Source organism: Ciconia boyciana, unplaced genomic scaffold (genome assembly GCF_034638445.1).
Source record: "Ciconia boyciana unplaced genomic scaffold, ASM3463844v1 HiC_scaffold_39, whole genome shotgun sequence".
Classification (NCBI taxonomy): Eukaryota; Metazoa; Chordata; class Aves; order Ciconiiformes; family Ciconiidae; genus Ciconia; species Ciconia boyciana.
Genome location: NW_027328407.1, coordinates 529501 through 537637, shown reverse-complemented (window position 1 = coordinate 537637; position 8137 = coordinate 529501).

Genomic DNA, 8137 nt, shown 5'->3' with positions numbered 1-8137 from the left:
TTCCCATAAACCCTCCCCCTGCTACACACAGACACACTTTTCTTTTTCTAGGAGACCTTCCTTCAGCTTTGCGCCTGCAGCCCTCCTTGGTGCTGGCCATGTGAGTGATGAAGAGACAGGGAATCTGTCCAAGGGCTCTTGATAAGTCAGCCGCACTCTGCAGAAGTGGGTAGGGGCAGGGACCAGCCCTGGTGTTGAAATTTGTCCTGTGAAACCACTGCTAACGCAGAAGGGCCTGTCAGCATCTGCACTCCCAGTGCTAAGGAACGGGAATGGTAACGGCAGTTTAAGAGTTCTAGCGATTTTACAGCTACCCCCCCACCTCCCCTGGTGAGTATTCTTGGATGACAGAAACCCTCAGCATTTCTGATGTTTCAGGGAGAAAGGAGTGGGTGCTGTGAGGCAAGGGGTTTGCCTGTGTTTTAGTGCAGAGTGAGGGGAGCTGGTCTCCTGGTCTCTCTGTCTAGTTCCCAGTTTCTCTGGGCTTACACCTTTCTCAGACGGAGGGTGATAACGTGCCCATGTTACCCTTGAAAACCACCAGGCACTGCTGAGAGCAGAGAGATCCACCACAGACCACTAAATGTCTCACCCTTTCCCAAGGTCTCAGCACCCCACTTCTAGCCGAGGACACACATGGCTCATTTCACCAACCCAACAGTGTTTTCTCTGTGGTACATGTCTGTGCTTCTACGTGGGGCTTTCACATAACACCAAAATGCGATAGGACAGGTTTGCATCCTGGAGCGAAGCTCACAGCTTGGAAGGAAACCTCAAGGAGATATCCAAGGGTCCTAATGATGGCATTTGAGTAAGGGAGAGTCAGCTCATCCCCTAGATGCTCTGACTGCATTGCCCACAGCCCCACAGCTTAGAGGAAAGCTGGGACACTTGTTCCCACGGACACACCTGCATGAAAGGACACACCAGATCAGTGTGTGACTCTGCAGGTGAAACTCCACCTCCCCAGGCAGCCTGACAGCAAGAACAAGATAAAAATAACAGAGACAAGTGGAGAAACAAGGAAAAATGCAGTGAGTTTAGAGAGGCAAAGGGAGAGGCAGCCGGGCACTCAGGACAGCGTTACCCTCACCCAGCTGTGCACAACAACTCCCAGACACCAACATTGCTGGACAGTTGGTCTCAGCCCTGTGCTCTTCAGAGGGACATGGACACACAGCTGGAGAGCTGCAGCACGGCTCTGCTGGAGCCCTGGCTGCAGAGGAGGTGGTTCACGCCTTGGACCCCACAGCCCTGAGGGCAGAGGCTTTGCTGGGTGGCACAGGAGGCAAGGGGGCTTGCTCAGAGGAAGGGGTCTGCATTGGAGGGGATCATAGGGAGATTTCTGAATTCTCCCTCCCACAACATTTCTGGTTTTCGTTTCCTCTCATTCCCTGATCATATCTCTGCTGCCTGGAGATTTTCCTCCTGGGAGGTGTTTCCCTGTCCCATGTCTTTCCCTGTCAGTGCTCACAGATCCCATCCCAACCTCTGTGCACTCACCCTGGCCCTACAGAAACCTGCCCGTTTGCAGGGCACTGGCTGCATGCATGGTCCTGTTTGCAGGTAGGAAAAGGGCAGGTAAGAAACACCCTGATGGGCCCAGCAGAGGTAATGCCGGTGCTGTCCAGAGGCAGAGTGCCTGAAAGCACATTAGGAGATGCCTGGCAGACATACTGATCCCTCAAAGTTACAGTTCAGGACTCTTAGTGACTTGTCAAAATTCAGAACTCCTTTATCATTTATCCCTCCCATTCCTCAAGAGTAGGAAATTGAAAACAGACTGAGGAAAGTTCCTTATCTTTATAGTAATCGTTGTCTTCACCTTCTCCTTGAAATCTTGTATTCTAAATATCCTAGGGATATTTAGATCTGGAAGCTGTGAGCAGCCCTGACCCATGCAGCACCCTCTCAACAGCAGTAGGACTCTGCCTTGCTGGGGGTCACTGTATCTACCTAGAGCTCAGCACCTCCCCACAGCACCCTGGGGAGCTCCCCGGGCAGGCTGAGTGCTGACCCTGGCAGGCGGCAGAGACCTTGCCCCATCACTCAGCCCCCGGCGGCACCAGGACCCTGCTCTGAAGGACAGCCCTGGGCACCCCTGCCTGCACACCCGGCTTCACACTCTACAGCCATCCCTGGGAGAAGGCAGCCATCATGCCCTGTCCCTCTGATGGTGCAGTAGGGACTCCCAGCTCTGGAGCATGCCCTCCTCCTCTACACCAGAGAATCTCTGAGAGGTGTACTTACAGATCCCATAGGCTGTGGGATGTGCCAGCTTTAGGAGATCCTTCCAGGATCTGCAGATGCATTGCCCTGCAGCCAGAGACTTACCACGTAGAGGGATGTGAATAATTCTCCCGCAGTGAGCTCTCACCTCTCCTCCCACCCCAGACTGCCTTTAACGTCTCTCTGCCTTGCTCCTCTCCCCTCTGCACCTGCAGGCAGTGCCCTCAGCCCTGCTGCCCTTTGCAGAGGAGCTGCTCCTGGGCAGAGCTGTCTCTCTGCAGCGCTGCCCGCTTGCCATGAGCTCCCTCCATCCCAGGAGCCCAGCCCAGCTCAGCAGCAGAGGACCAGCCCAAGGCAGCACTTTCTCTGCCCTCTCTGGGCTCCCTCCAGGTGTCCCTGGGGCTGCAGGGGAACCTGCTGGGAAACAGGCTGAAGTCAGCACTCATGTTCCCTCCCTCACCTGGGGAGAGACACTTCCTTCCAGCACTGTCATTTCTGCAATGAGGAAAAGATTTGGGCATGAGAATCACCTTTCCTTGTTCCATCATTAGACAGGACACCTGGACAGTGACATGGAAGGGAGCTCCTTTACCTGTTCTGAGGGAAGGGATTCAGCTGAGTCAATGGAGCATCTCATCCTGTGTATGTAGTCCTGGTGCTGGAAGGGAACTCAGCTCCCTTCCATGCCTGCCACAAACCCACAGGCGTTGGGATTTCCTCACCTCATTCCAGCTGTGCACAAAATGGGCACCTGCATGTGAGCTCCTTCTCTCAGCTCCCATGCTCATCAATGGAGAGGGATGCTAGGAGTGAGATGCAAATGTCTGCTGACATTTGAGGTGCCAGAAGTAGTCAAAGACATGTGCAGGGAACCGTAAACTGAAATGGAGCAGGTCATAGAGACAGGGCATCATCTGGGGGCATCCTCTTGGAGGCTGTTGAGAATTTTCTTTGGCCATCTGAAAGGTTGCCAAGTTATGGGCAGCTGAACTCATTATGCTCAGGGCAGCTTCTAGAGGCATTCATCTGAACAGTTGGAGTCATGTGCCATAGGGAGAGCTCAGCCTCTTTCTTCTCCTTCTGCTGTATTTACCAGATCTCCACTGACTCCACTGGCAGGTTTCTCATGGTCATCCCCACATCGCCTAAGAGAATTTAGGGCAGCCACTCAATTTAATGTTCAAATCCAGGCCCACAGAGCTATGGGAGATACCAGGGCTTGCAGGAACAGCAGAGGACCTACAGGAAAGCAATTCCCATTCAGAGCGTGTGTGTGACAGACACCCCAGAAGGCATTGCAGAGAGTGCGATTTGCTGCCTGTGTGCCATTGACTGTTGCCATCAGTCAGGGGCATCGGTCATCAAATGCCATCAGAGAGGCAAGGTCTGTCCCTCCTCTACCCAATACCTGCAGGCATTGCGTGAACACGAAGCACATCACACTGGGGTCTTTACTCAGTCCCTTGATGATACAGTCAAGGAACAGACCAATCATTTTCCCAATGTGCCTGGATACATCTTGTCTTCAAAGACAGCATCCTTCAAGCACAGCAATGATCCTTATATAAACTCAGTTGAAACTGGAAAGTGAATGCAACAGGAACCAAGATGAGCTGTTACTACATCAGGAACAGTTAAAGAAGAAAGAGAGAGAATGTGGGATCACTGCTGAATTTAGTAAGAGTAGGTGTAGATAGATTTGAGATACTCTATGTCCTCTTTGCCTCAGTTATTGCCAGCAAGGTCTCTCAGGCCTTTGGGCTTTGAAGCAGTACTCTGGAGGAGAACAACCAGGGGTGGATGGGGATCAAGCCAGGGGTTACTTGAGCCAACTACACCCTTACCAGTCCGTGGGACTGGAGAGGTTGCATCCAAGGGTGCTGGTCAGCACGGTGAGCTCATGTGGATGACTGAGCACAGCCACCCCCAGCAGTGGGCTTTCCCCATCTGTCAGGCTGAGGCATGCACACAAGATGGAAACATCTTCATCATCGCTGATTGGCACAGGAGGGACCTTCCTTCCTGTTGCATTCTCAGGGCTATCCTCTTCATCACCCTCCACCCACAGATGTCCCCTGCTTTCCATTGCTGGTTTCACACATGGTTTTGAGCATTTGCTAAAGCCACCAGCCATCCCCTTGTTTCTCACTGACATCCCCCAACCCTCTCTCCCACACCTACACATGGCCAAGCACTACTGCTCAGGGTCACTCACTCTTCAGAAGAGGCCTTGAGCATTTTGGATCTTCCAGATGCTTTTTACAATCTTCCTTGCTGCCTCCAGAGCTCACGGTGAGCTTTCCTGGCCACAACAGGGCCTTTTGTACACTAACTTTTATGAAATGGCTGTCTCTTTATGACTGTCTGTGCAGAAAGTGGAGTCACAGAAATGCAACAAATATATCAGAACAGATGCTGAGTGAAGTGCCAGTAAGAACCAGGTGAGCTAGCCCCATGCCTGTGGCTTCCTGGCAAGGAATCTGTCCTGAGAAGGGGATCCAGCCTCTGCCGCTCTCTGGAGAGGAAAACCAGCCGTGTCCATGCCACCTGGGGACACAAAGGTGACTTTTGCAAGACCACCCTTCATCTGAACCACTTCAGATATGTACTGGTGGATTGGGTATCACGCTGTATATTGCAAATACTGATTCCATTGGAATTGCTCAGAGGGGCTACCACAGATGCAGATTGCTCTGCTGCACATACGTATATTGAGGCAGATTAATGCTTTTGTTGTTGTGTTTGTTGTTGTAGATACTGACATTCTTAGGGAAATCACAGAAACACTTGAAGGATAATTGGAGGGTTACCACCTTAGCAGCCCTCCAGTGATCTGGTTCCTGTTTGCCATTGTCTCACTGTCATTGGGCAGGGTGTGGTGTAAAAGGTGCTGAGCAGAGGGGGATAATCACTCCTTCTGGCTGTGCTCCTGCTCACACAGCCCAGGATGCTGTTGGCCGCCTTCACTGCTGGCTCCTCTTTTGCCTCATGAAACTCAAGCACCACCAGAGCCATTTCCACAGAGCTGCTGCCCAGCCACGCAGCTCCTGGCCTCTGTCGCTGCAGCCTATAACTCCCCTGCTCAGTCCTTGGGTCTTTTTAGAAGATGTATGCAGGACTGGCTTTTTGCTTTCTCCAGTCCTGATGACCTTCCACAATGTATCAGACCAACCCTGCTATGACATGGGCCTGGTCTCTCAACATCCTGGGATTCATCCCATCTGGTCCAATGGACTATGAAGGGTTGAGCTTACCTAAGTAACCCCTGACTTGACCTCCATCCACTGCTGCATTTGCCTGGGGCACATGGAACTGGGAGACCTTACTTGTGAAGACAAAAGCCAAGAGTACCTCACACCTATCTGCACCTACTCTTACCAAATTCAGCAGTGGCCACACATTATCTTCATTTTGTCTTTTTGTCAGACCACAGCTGTGGTGAGCTCTGCTGCCCTTCTCTGCTGCTCACATGGGCTCCCCCACTAAAAGTCACAAGACTAGGCTAAAGTCTGCTCCTCTGAGGTCTGGCATCTGCACTCTTCTAGTCTCCTTCCCCTTGCGAGGTGAGACCCCACTATTCCATGGTCATGACAGCCAAGGCTGACACTGGCTTTCACATCCATGTACAGTTCTTCCTTCTTTGAGAGGAACAGATGCAGATGAGCATCACCATTGCTGACCAATCTGCAATGAGATTTATCTGCTATAAAGACCTGTGTCCCAAGCTGTGTCTTGACCAAGCCCCTCCAGAAAGCTCCAGGACTGTTTGGGTGCTGTTGTGGTCCCCTCCCAGTGAATGCCAGAGTAAATGCCATTAAAGTCCACAGAGGGACTTCAATGGGTTCCTTTTCTCCCACCAAAATGTCACCCTTAACAGCCTCTCCTCCAACCCTCACCCACAAGGGCTCACCCAACATGTTCATCCCATAGAGGAGCTCCACACATCTAAGCAGCTCCTTCACACTGAGGACACTTCCCTTCTGACCTTTCTGGCCTCCTGATCATCCTGTACCCACCCATCACAGCAGCCCAGCCATGTGAGCTGTCCCAACAGGCCTCAGCTGTTCTTCCCTCAAAGTGGAATGAAGAGATTGCACACACAGCCCCAGCTCCTCCTTTCTGTGCCCCAGGCTGAAGGCATCAGTGCATGTCTGGGCTGCAGCACCTCAGCTGGGGCACATTTGGGCTGAGAGCAGACTTGCAGCAGGGAAACCTGCTACCAAGCCCCAAGACCTCAGCTGTGCAAAGGCTTTGCTTCAGAGCAGAGACATGCTGGAGTGGATGGCAGAGGGCAGTGTGAAGAAGAAATGAGGTGCCCACAAAGGGAGCAAAGCCCGCTCTCCCCAAAGCCAGAGAGAAACAGAGCTCGGCATTGCAGTCTGAGCAGGAGAGGGGTTTGCTGTCTGTTGTGTGTCTGCAGCCCTGAGGGCCTGTGGTGGAGGTGAAGCTGATCTCAGGAAGGAAGAGATGATGTTGAAAATCTCCTTGGCGTTGGACATCCTGTGATTCAGGCACACTGTGAAAATCGCTGGCCTGATCCATGATTATATCATCAAGGGGATGGTTAAACACTGAGGGAGAGAAGAACCAGCAGAGTTTGAGAGTGAAGAAACGTGTGGAAACCCTGGCGTAATGTGCTTTGTATTCATGCACTGCCCAGCATCTACTGGATAGAGAAGGGACAGACCTTGTGTCAGTGCAGTGGTGCGATTCAGTCACTGGCCCAAAGGCACTGAATCTGTCTGAGATGCCCTGGGTGACGCCTGTCACACAGCTAGTTTGAATGGGGATGGGGTTCCTGTATAGGACCTGTGCTGTCCATGTCAGCTGCATGTAGTTGTGCTACAGAGCCCTGGCATCTCACTTAGCACTACAGGCCTGTATTTGGATATTAAATTAAGATTCATCTGCCCTGAATTAGGTAAGACAATTGGAGTGCAAGGGATGCACTTGACAAAGTTGCCATTATACTTGAAGGATGTGTAGAAAATACAGTTGATGGTGATGAGAAAGAGAAACAGAGCTCTCCCTGTGCCGCATGACTCCATTTGATCAGCTGAATACCTCTATAGGCAGCTCTGTACATAAGGAATAGAGTGGTCCTCAATTTGGGCATCTGCTATCACTCCAGCTGGCCAAATTAATTTCCCATCAGCCTCCAAGAAGATGCCCCCAGATGCTGCCCTGTCTCTATGAACTGCTTCATTAGAGCTTGCAGTCACCTGCACATATCTTGGACCACCTCCTGAACCCCAAATGTCACCAGGTGCTGGTGTCTCAACAGCTCACTCCTGGTCTCCATCTCCATTCTTACCATGGGAGCTGAGACAAGGAGCTCACATGCAGGTGCCCAATCTGTGCACACCTGAAGTGAGGCAAGAGGAATCCCACCTCCTGGGGGTTTGTGGTCTGCATGGAGTGAGCTGAGTCCCCTTCCAGCCCCAGGACTACAGACCCAGGATGTTATGTTTAGCCTCTGTGGACTCTGCTAAATCCCTTCCCTCAGCAGGGGTACAGGAGATCCCTACCAGTCACTGTCTGGGTGTCCTGTCGAATGATGGGACAAGGAAAAGTGATTATAGGACCTAAATCTGATTCTGGAAAGTGAAATGACACAGCTGGAAAGAAGTGTCTCTCCCCATGTGAGGGAGGGAACATGAGTGCTGACTTCAGCCTGTTTCCCAGCAGGTTCCCCTGCAGCCCCAGGGACACCTGGAGGGAGCCCAGAGGGGGCAGAGAAAGTGCTGCCTTGGGCTGGTCCTCTGCTGCTGAGCTGGGCTGGGCTCCTGGGATGGAGGGAGCTCATGGCAAGCGGGCAGTGCTGCAGAGAGACAGCTCTGCCCAGGAGCAGATCCTCTGCAAAGGGCAGCAGGGCTGAGGGCACTGCCTGCAGGCACTGAGGGGAGAG